We start from the raw sequence: 9,196 nt of genomic DNA, 5'->3' as shown, positions 1-9,196 counted from the left end.
GGTTAAGGTTATAGGTTTAGGTTTAGGTGAAGTTTATAGGTTTAGGTTAGGTTAGGTTATAGGTTTTTGGTTAAGGTTTAGGTTATAGGTATAGGTTTTGGGATTTGAGGATAGGTTTAGGTTATAAGTATAGGTTTAGGTTAGGTTATAGGTTATAGCTTTAAGGAATTGAGAATAGGTCAAGGTTTAGGTTTAAGAAATCAGGTTCGGGTTCGGGACCGGGTTTAGGTTTGGGTTTTCAAGTTTAGGTTTAGGTTTAGGATAGGGAGTTGTGATTAGGATTAGGTGTAGGTTTAGGTTTAGGCATTTGAGAATACATTAAAGGAAAAGGTTTAGGTTTTGGTATTTGATAATAGGTTTAGGTTATAGGTTTAGGTTTAGGGATAGGGACTTGAGAATAGGTTTAGGTTTAGGTTAAGCTTATAGGTTTATGTTTAGGTGAAGGTTATAGGTTTAGGTTAGGTTAGGTTATAGGTTTTTGGTTAAGGTTTAGGCTATAGTTATAGGTTTTGGGATTTGAGGATAGGTTTAGGTTAGGTTATAGGTTATAGCTTTAGGGAATTGAGAATAGGTCAAGGTTTAGGTTTAGGAAATCGGGTTCGGGTTCGGGACCGGGTTTAGGTTTGGGTTTTCAAGTTTAGGTTTAGGTTTAGGGTAGGGACTTGATATTAGGATTAGGTGTAGGCTTAGGTTTAGGGATTTGAGAATAGGTATAGGTTATAGGTTTAGGTTTAGGTTTTGGGATTTGAGAATCGGTTTGGGTTATAGTTATAGGTTTAGGTTAGGTTATAGGTTATAGCTTTAGGGAAATGAGAATAGGTCAAGGTTTAGGTTTAGGAAATCGGGTTCGGGTTCGAGACCGGGTTTAGGTTTGGGTTTTCAAGTTTAGGTTTAAGTTTAGGCTAGGGAGTTGAGATTAGGATTAGGTGTAGGTTTAGGTTTAGGCATTTGAGAAGCTTGGTTTAGGTTTAGGAATTTGAGAATAGGTATAGGTTATAGGTTTAGGTTTAGGTTTAGGGATTTGAGAATAGGTTTGGGTTATAGTTATAGGTTTAGGTTAGGTTATAGGTTATAGCTTTAGGGAAATGAGAATAGGTCAAGGTTTAGGTTTAGGAAATCGGGTTCGGGTTCGGGGCCGGGTTTAGGTTTGGGTTTTCAAGTTTAGGTTTAGGTTTAGGATAGGGAGTTGTGATTAGGATTAGGTATAGGTTTAGGTTTAGGCATTTGAGAATACATTAAAGGAAAAGTTTTAGGTTTAGGGATAGGGACTTGAGAATAGGTTTAGGTTATAGGTTTAGGTTTAGGTTAAGCTTATAGGTTTATGTTTAGGTGAAGGTTATAGGTTTAGGTTAGGTTAGGTTAGGTTATAGGTTTTTGGTTAAGGTTTAGGCCATAGTTGTAGGTTTTGGAATTTGAGGATTGGTTTAGGTTAGGTTATAGGTTATAGCTTTAGGGAATTGAGAATAGGTCAAGGTTTAGGTTTAGGAAATCAGGTTCGGGTTCGGGACCAGGTTTAGGTTTGGGTTTTCAAGTTTAGGTTTAAGTTTAGGCTAGGGACTTGATATTAGGATTTAGTGTAGGTTTAGGTTTAGGTTTAGGGATTTGAGAATAGGTTTGGGTTATAGTTATGGGTTTGGGTTAAGTTATAGGTTACAGCTTTAGGGAAATGAGGATTGGTCAAGGTTTAGGTTTAGGAAATTGGGTTCGGGTTCGGAACCGGGTTTAGGTTTGGGTTTTCAAGTTTAGGTTTAGGTTTAGGCTAGGGAGTTGAGATTAGGATTAGGTGTAGGTTTAGGTTTAGGCATTTGAGAATACATTAAAGGAAAAGGTTTAGGTTTTGGTATATGATAATAGGTTTAGGTTATAGGTTTAGGTTTAGGGATAGGGACTTGAGAATAGGTTTAGGTTATAGGGTTTAGGTTTAGGTTAAGCTTATGGGTTTATGTTTAGGTGAAGGTTATAGGTTTAGGTTAGGTTAGGTTATAAGTTTTGGTTAAAATTTGGAATATAGTTATGAGTTTTTGCAGGATTTGAGGATAGGTTTAGGTTAGGTTATAGGTTATAGCTTTAGGAATTGAGAATGAGTCAAGGTTTAGGTTTTAGGAAATCGGGTTCGGGTTGGGATGGGTTTAAGGATTTGGGTTTTGAGTTTAGGTTTAGGTTTAGGGTGGGAGTTGAAGTTAGGATTAGGTTAAAGGTTAGGTTTAGGGATTTGAGAAGACAGTGATCGACCTCATCACGTCCATACCTGCGTCAGTCGTTATAAGGGTTTTGATAGAGAATGGTGCCCACCATACCATAGCCATCGAGGATGGGTTTAGAACTCGAAATACATCTTAGATGATGAAATAAACTGTTCATATTCTAGTCTATACTAAGAAGCATTCGCTGAACTAATGATTGTCTAGGACAGAAAATTTAGAACATTGAGAACTAAAGATCAAATGGCTCATATTCGAATCCAAGCATGATAGGTTAGGATCAACAATGAAGCATTGCTACCATAGCATCTATGGCATGATTATAACAAAAATAGGGGAGATCATAGTTTAGGAAGCAAAACAGATTGAAAACCCAACCCAGCAATGTATGCTAATAAGGGGCACCGTGAGTTGTCAAAATCCTCACTGCAAAATGCATGCCAAGGGATGGATGATGAAATGCATCATGGGAAGTTCTTGTGACCATAAGCTATATGGGCCCACAGAAATGCAGTAACAAAACCACTTTGTTCATGATTTTCTCAAGCTCGTAATGGGACAGGGTCTAAAAATCGGGCAGGTTCAAAACTAAGCTAGGCCACTCCGAGTGAAATACTGAGAATGGAAATGTCCACCATTGAGACTTCCTAGAACCCATTATGATATTTATACACCATCTCAACCATTAATAAGGTTATCACCACACGAATAAAACCATGGGCACAAATATCATCCCGATGTCCTACCAAGTTTCCAATGGCGGATGTTCCATCCTGGCCGTTTTGTCTGACGTGTGGCCCACTTGAATTTTAGATCTGCCTGATTTTTGAACTCTTCTATGGGCCCAGATAGCTTATTACCATTGAAGCGGATTGCGTAGTGAATAACTCACTACGAGTAAACTCTGTGAGGTCCACCATAATTTATGTATTTTATCCTCTCCATCCGTTAATTTTAATAGATAAATTTTCGGATTGAGACTAAAAATGAGGCATATCCAATGTTCATAAGGACCACACAACAGGATACAATTGAATTGAACATCTACAGTTGAAAAATTCTTAGGAGCCCTAGAAGATTTGGATCAAGCTTATATTTGTGTTTTAACCTCATTATGTCTGTATGATCTTATGAACAGGTTTGATGACAAATAAACATCACTGTGGGGCCTAGAAAGGTTTTTACGTTGGAAATTATTATCCCCATTGTTTCCAGTGATACGATCCACTTGATCTTTTGGGCTCAACTCCTTAAATTAGATAGAAAAATGGATGGATGACATGGATAGACCAAATACATTCAGGGCCTATTTGGCCAAGCAGATTAAGAGGGATTAGGAGGGATGGGATGGTAAAATCCCATGATATGCCAAACGAGCCAAACAAACCCAATGAATTTGTCCCGGGATATGGCAAACCCATGGATCACCATGATGTTTTATTATAATATATTTCAAAAAATAAAAATAAAAATACAAATTCTGAATTTTTATTTTCAAAATCTCAAAAAATTTCTCATATTTTATTTTTTTTTCCTCAAAAATTTCAAAATGTTGATTTTTTTTTTCCAAAAGCATCATTTTGTTTTCAAAGTTTTCTCAAACATTGTCAAAGTTTTTCTCATTGTCATATTTTTGCATTTTGCTCCATTTTTTTGTTCAAATCATACCAAATTAGTGCCAATAGGTGAGAAATGCTTGATTCTTCATGTTTTTCCAACAAAATCAAGGATTTGAACGTTCGATTTCAAAATTTGAGGATAGGTGATCCAATTTGGGAGAAATTGGTGAATTTGATTTAAACATCTCAAGTTATTTACTGTTCAATCTGAACTAATTAAATTGTCCAAAAAGAGTTGATTATAGCTTCAATTAGTGGATCTCCCTAATAATTTAGTAATTTTATTTTTCACAGATAAATTTCAATTTACATTTAAAAATAACATTTTTTCCAAAATGTATATTTTTTTACTCTTTTAATAAAATATCATTTTTATTATAAAATATTTCAAAAAAATTAAAATACAAATTTAGAATTTTTATTTTCAAAATCTCAAAAAATTTCTCATATTATAATTTTTTTCTCAAAAATTTCAAATTTTCTATTTTTTCTTCAAAAGCAACATTACTTTTAGCGACAAACATTTTCGTTGCTAAAAATATTATTAGCGACGGTTTTGGCTTGTCGTTAAAAGTCAAGGCCAAAAGTAAACTAACCGAAATACAAAACACTTTTAGCGAAGAAACTTTTTGTCGCTAAAAGTAAATTTCTGTTTTTTAGTGATGAAAATATTTATTCGTTACTCTTAAGAGGGAAAATTTTTAAAAAAGCGGAAAATTACTTTTAGCGACGCAACTTTTCGTCGCTAAAAATCTTAATGGTTCGTCGCTTAAAGTCAGGGCCAAGATTTTCTAACCGAAATACACAACTCTTTTAGCGACGAAAATATTCGTTGCTAAAACTCTTAGCGGGAATATTTTTTAAAAAGCGGGAAAATTATTAGCGACGGTCTTGGTTCGTCGCTAAATGTCAGGGCCAAAATTTTCAAACTGGAATACACAACACTTTTAGTGACGAAAGTTTTCGTCAATAAAAGCAGACTTTTGATTTTTAGCGATGAAAATATTCATCTCTAAAACTCTCCTGGAAATTACTTTTAGCAATGAAACTTTTCGTCACTCAAAATATTATTAGCGACGGTCTTGGTTCGTCGTTAAAAGTCAGGGCCAAAATTTTCAAACTGAGATAGATGTTTTGGCGACGAATATTACTCTTTTGGAAATTAATTTTAGCGACAAAAATGTTCGTCGCTAAAAAAATGATTAGCGACGGTTTTGGTTTGTCGCTAAAAGTTAGGGTCAAAATTTTCAAACTAGAATACACCACACTTTTAGCGACGAAAATATTCATCGCTAAAACTCTTAGCTGAAAATTTTTTAAAAAAGCAGGAGATTACTTTTAGCGACGAACTGTTTCGTCGCTAAAAGTCCCATACATGATTTTTAGCTACGAAAAGTTTCGTAGCTAAAAGTAATCGTCCAAAAAATGTTTTGAGCCTGTAGCGACGAATATTTTCATCACAAAAAGTCTCATCCATGATTTTTAGCTATGAAAACTTTCGTTGCTAAAGGTACTCTTTTAGCGACGATAATTTATTTCGTCGCTGAAAGTCACTTTTAGCGACGAAAAAAAATTTCGTCGCTAAAAGTTTCATCGCTAAAAACCCTCTTTCTTGTAGTGTCTCTCTTTTAAATTAATTGATGTATTGTATCTTTCATTGTGTTTTTTTTTCTCTGTCATTTAATATACTTTAGTTTTTCTTGTATTTTTATGGAAGTTCGAGACAGCAAGATCTGGGCACAATTTGTGGTTGAGGTGAAAACAGAAAACCCAAAAGGCTTCCATTTATGTAGAAGATTAGTCCTTGTTTCTTTCATATTTTTCCCCTCAAAATCTCAATCACCTGTTCTTAATTATGTTGTAGGCAAACCGTGAGATTACTAGGATGGATATATTTCTCTCTCTTGTTCAACTTCTACAAGAAACAACAATGGGTAGCATCAGTTCTGCTGTTGCTCCCGATGGTGAAGTTCTAATATTTTCCAACTATCAAAAATCTCCCATGCCACTCCCAATCAGCTTAGCAGACATAATGCAGTAATTTTGGCATGTGGGTCTGATCTGGAATTATTGTGAGTAGGCGACTTATCTATAGTTAAATAACTGGATCCTTATGGCTCTTCTTCCTATTCTTCTTCAGACGAGCTTTTAGACCCAAAGGAGTCTTGGCAAGCTGAGGAAGGGTTTTGAGGTACTCTTTTGACATCAGACATCTTTCTTTTTGTTTTCCTTTTTGTTTATGGTAGAAAGCAGGCATGTAATCTAAAATTGTGTCATTGATGCAAGATCTAAAAGGTGTCAGTGCTTCAAGGTGACATGCCGAGGTGAGATGCAATTCTTTTCTCCCAATCCTCTCTGTTCATATTTTAGCTTTCTACCTTTTCCTCTGTTTTATTAGATATCTAGGTTTCTATTGATATGGCATTGGGCATGATTTGGTTAAATTCTTGAAATTTCTTTGGAGTTTATGTTTGGGTTAGTTGGCTGCACACCCAGTTCTCACAAGCACCTAGTTCTTGAAATTTAAGTCTTTTTTTTTCTCTATGACTTGTAATTGGCACTGAAGATTGCGAAGTTCTTCAGAAACAGGTTATGAAAGTCTAAACACTTTCAATCTGTTGTGGTATTAGATGTTTGTTGAGGTGACAATTGGCTTTGTAAAAGATGCAAAGCATCGTATTGATGTTCAAGGATTCAATGTTTATCACAAGAATGGGCTTGTAAAGGTTTGCTTATTGGTCTTGTATTCTAGTTATGTAATTGGGATGAAATATTGTTTACATCATCTTAAAATTCTATTTGATCTTTTCATTTCCCTTGTTGCTGACATGTGTAAATGGTTTAGGTAATAATGGTCCCTCCCTCAAAAACTTGATGCTACTTTGAAATAATATTATCAGCATATCTCCTAGTTATGAACATGGTATAAACCTAAGTTATATTTTGTGGTAGAGAATATGGCAGATTGATGCTGTGATTCCTTTTTTAATGGAATGATTTTGAAGTGGTTGTCTAAATGCGTTCCCTCCTTTTTCTTTATTTCTTCAGGACAGTGTACCATTACCCATTCTGCAACTTATGCCGCCTTGGAAAGGGACTTGGTGCTTACTTCTTTCAATGCATGACAAGTAATTGTTGCCTAAGGATGAAGTTAGTCGAGCACATTTGCCGGGAGAAAGGTCTGGAGACTAATTGCCCCATATGTTATGATTTCTTGTCACTTCAAGTGCATCAATTAGAGCCCTTCCATGTGGCCATTTCATGCATTCAGCTTGTTTTCAGGTCGGCCCATCTCTTCTTTGCTTTGATTTTAAATTGCATTATGTGTGAGTTTCCACCTTGTTCTTTCCTTTTTCCCATTTATTAGGAAGTGGAGTATGATGCATGAACTCAACTCCTATTCTCCTTTTGCATTGTGTTCAGGTGCACACATGTAGTCACTACACCTGTCCAATATGCAATAAATCCTTGGGAGATATGGCAGTGAGAAAGCCTTTTCCTGTTTCTCTTTAATAAGCATTACATGGTTCAGGGACTATACTATCTGCTTTTCTCGATCTTTCCCTAAACTTCCTCAAGTCATGGTGATTTATATCAGCCGGTATGTACATTGATCAGTTGGTAGTTTTTATTTCCACTTAAAACAACGAATAACTAATGAGGTAAAAAGCTCTCAAGGTTAGTTCATTTCCACTTAAAACATCGAATAACTAGATAAATCAACCGATATGTACATTAATTAGTTGGTAGTTTTTTAGCTTTATCTCGTTTTTCTACAGTGAAGCCTGAATTCATGGATAAATCAGCTAGTATGTACATTGCTCACTTGTGCGATAATACCCAAACTGTACTTCTATTTTGTTGTTGATTTATAGGTTTGATTTGGAACTGCAGATATTTCCATGGGATGTGTCTCGCATTTGAGCATCAACGTAGGCAAAAGCAATCCTAACAAAAACAAGACTGATTCAATTCCATCTTCAATAGACAACAAGGTGCATTCTAGCACACACTTCTCATTGTAATTGGTGTATTCTTGCACATATTTATTTTAAAATTTTGATGCATTCAATTGTGAAAGGATTTATGACTTTGAAAATGAAAGAGAGAGGCTTATTATGGAGAAGGACGCAGTCATTCAAGAGCTTCAACATAAAATTAGTGATGCAAATGTTGAGAGAAAAAAATTGAAAAATGAGGTACCTGTAGTGGTTATTCTATTCCTATTTTATTTAACTTGCTTGATCTATGAAATTGTGTATGTGTTCTTGGTAGAAACCCACTATTTCCCATTCACATAGATTAAGCGAATGGAGATGGAACAGAAAGATTGCTCCATGAAGGTAGATAAACTACTAGAAAGGCATAGTTGGATTGCAGCTGAGAAACAATTATTTGGAAAAAGTGGGACAGATTATGACTTCTCATCTCGTGATCCTTGTAAATCAAGGGAGGAGCTTGAGAAACTTCAAGTTGAACAATCTGGGTGTGTGATTAGATTACTTGTTGTGTTGTTTCCTGTACTTCTTTGTTTTCTTTTCCATGACAATGAAATAGTATAATTCAACACCTAATTGATGTTTGGTTTTGTATTTTTTTTGAAAGAAGAAGGTTAATGGACATACATCTCAGTTAATCTGATTGATTGTTTTCAGCCTTGAGAAGAGGGTCAACAAAAAAGTTATGGCAATGTTCGAGAAAGCTGAAGATTAATACAATGACTCATTATCCAAGAAAAATATCATTGAGGTATATTGTTGTATTTCTTAGCCTGTAAAGGATCTCATGTTTATTTTTATTTTTATTTTTTTTAAATTGAATTTGTTTGTCTGAAGTTGTTTGTTTACTGTATTCTTCTCTTGCTTAGAATGATAAGTCAAAAATCAAGAAGGTGATTGAAGAGCTTGATGAAAAGAAGGAAACACTAAAAGTTACTTGGGTTAAAGTGAAAAAGTGAGTCAACACTTCTCTGCTCTCATGTTCCAGTTCATATTTTGTGCTTTCTAGTTGAAAATCAAGAATGCCATTTACTTTTGTTAGTTTATTTCAATGAAAGAAATTTCCTTTCTAGATTATGTTAGTGTGCGTGATTTTAGCATTTCAGATGGCTGAAACTATGGCCCAAATTATAGTATCTGGTTTCCTTGGATCCTTGGATCAGATGAATTCGGTGGATCCCGAGGACAGGCCGTGTTTATGTATTTGCTCGAAATTAATGGAGCAGACCCGGATGTGCGTCGGAGCTATCCGGATGAGCGGGGATCCCTGGAAGGTGGGAACCGCTTTATGACCATGATGAAGCTGTCCATTTCTTAGGGACAGCATTGGAGGGGCCTGACCATTTGGACAGGCCGTGTTTATGTATTTGCTCGAAAT

At 35.4% G+C, this 9,196-nt stretch overlaps 1 long non-coding RNA gene across 1 annotated transcript; it reads left to right on the top strand.

Annotated features, from left to right (window-relative positions):
• The first annotated feature begins 7,922 nt into the window (after nt 1–7,922).
• On the top strand, nt 7,923–8,877 carry LOC131248591 (uncharacterized). The gene is made up of 4 exons (XR_009172298.1): nt 7,923–8,019; nt 8,122–8,306; nt 8,476–8,569; nt 8,688–8,877. It is a non-coding gene; the product is annotated as an uncharacterized LOC131248591 (long non-coding RNA).
• Nucleotides 8,878–9,196: the final 319 nt, after the last annotated feature.

The sequence above is a fragment of the Magnolia sinica genome, chromosome 6 (genome assembly GCF_029962835.1).
Source record: "Magnolia sinica isolate HGM2019 chromosome 6, MsV1, whole genome shotgun sequence".
NCBI lineage: Eukaryota > Viridiplantae > Streptophyta > Magnoliopsida > Magnoliales > Magnoliaceae > Magnolia > Magnolia sinica.
The sequence above is the reverse complement of the archived record's forward strand: the minus strand, read 5'-3'. Positions and strand labels throughout refer to the sequence as shown.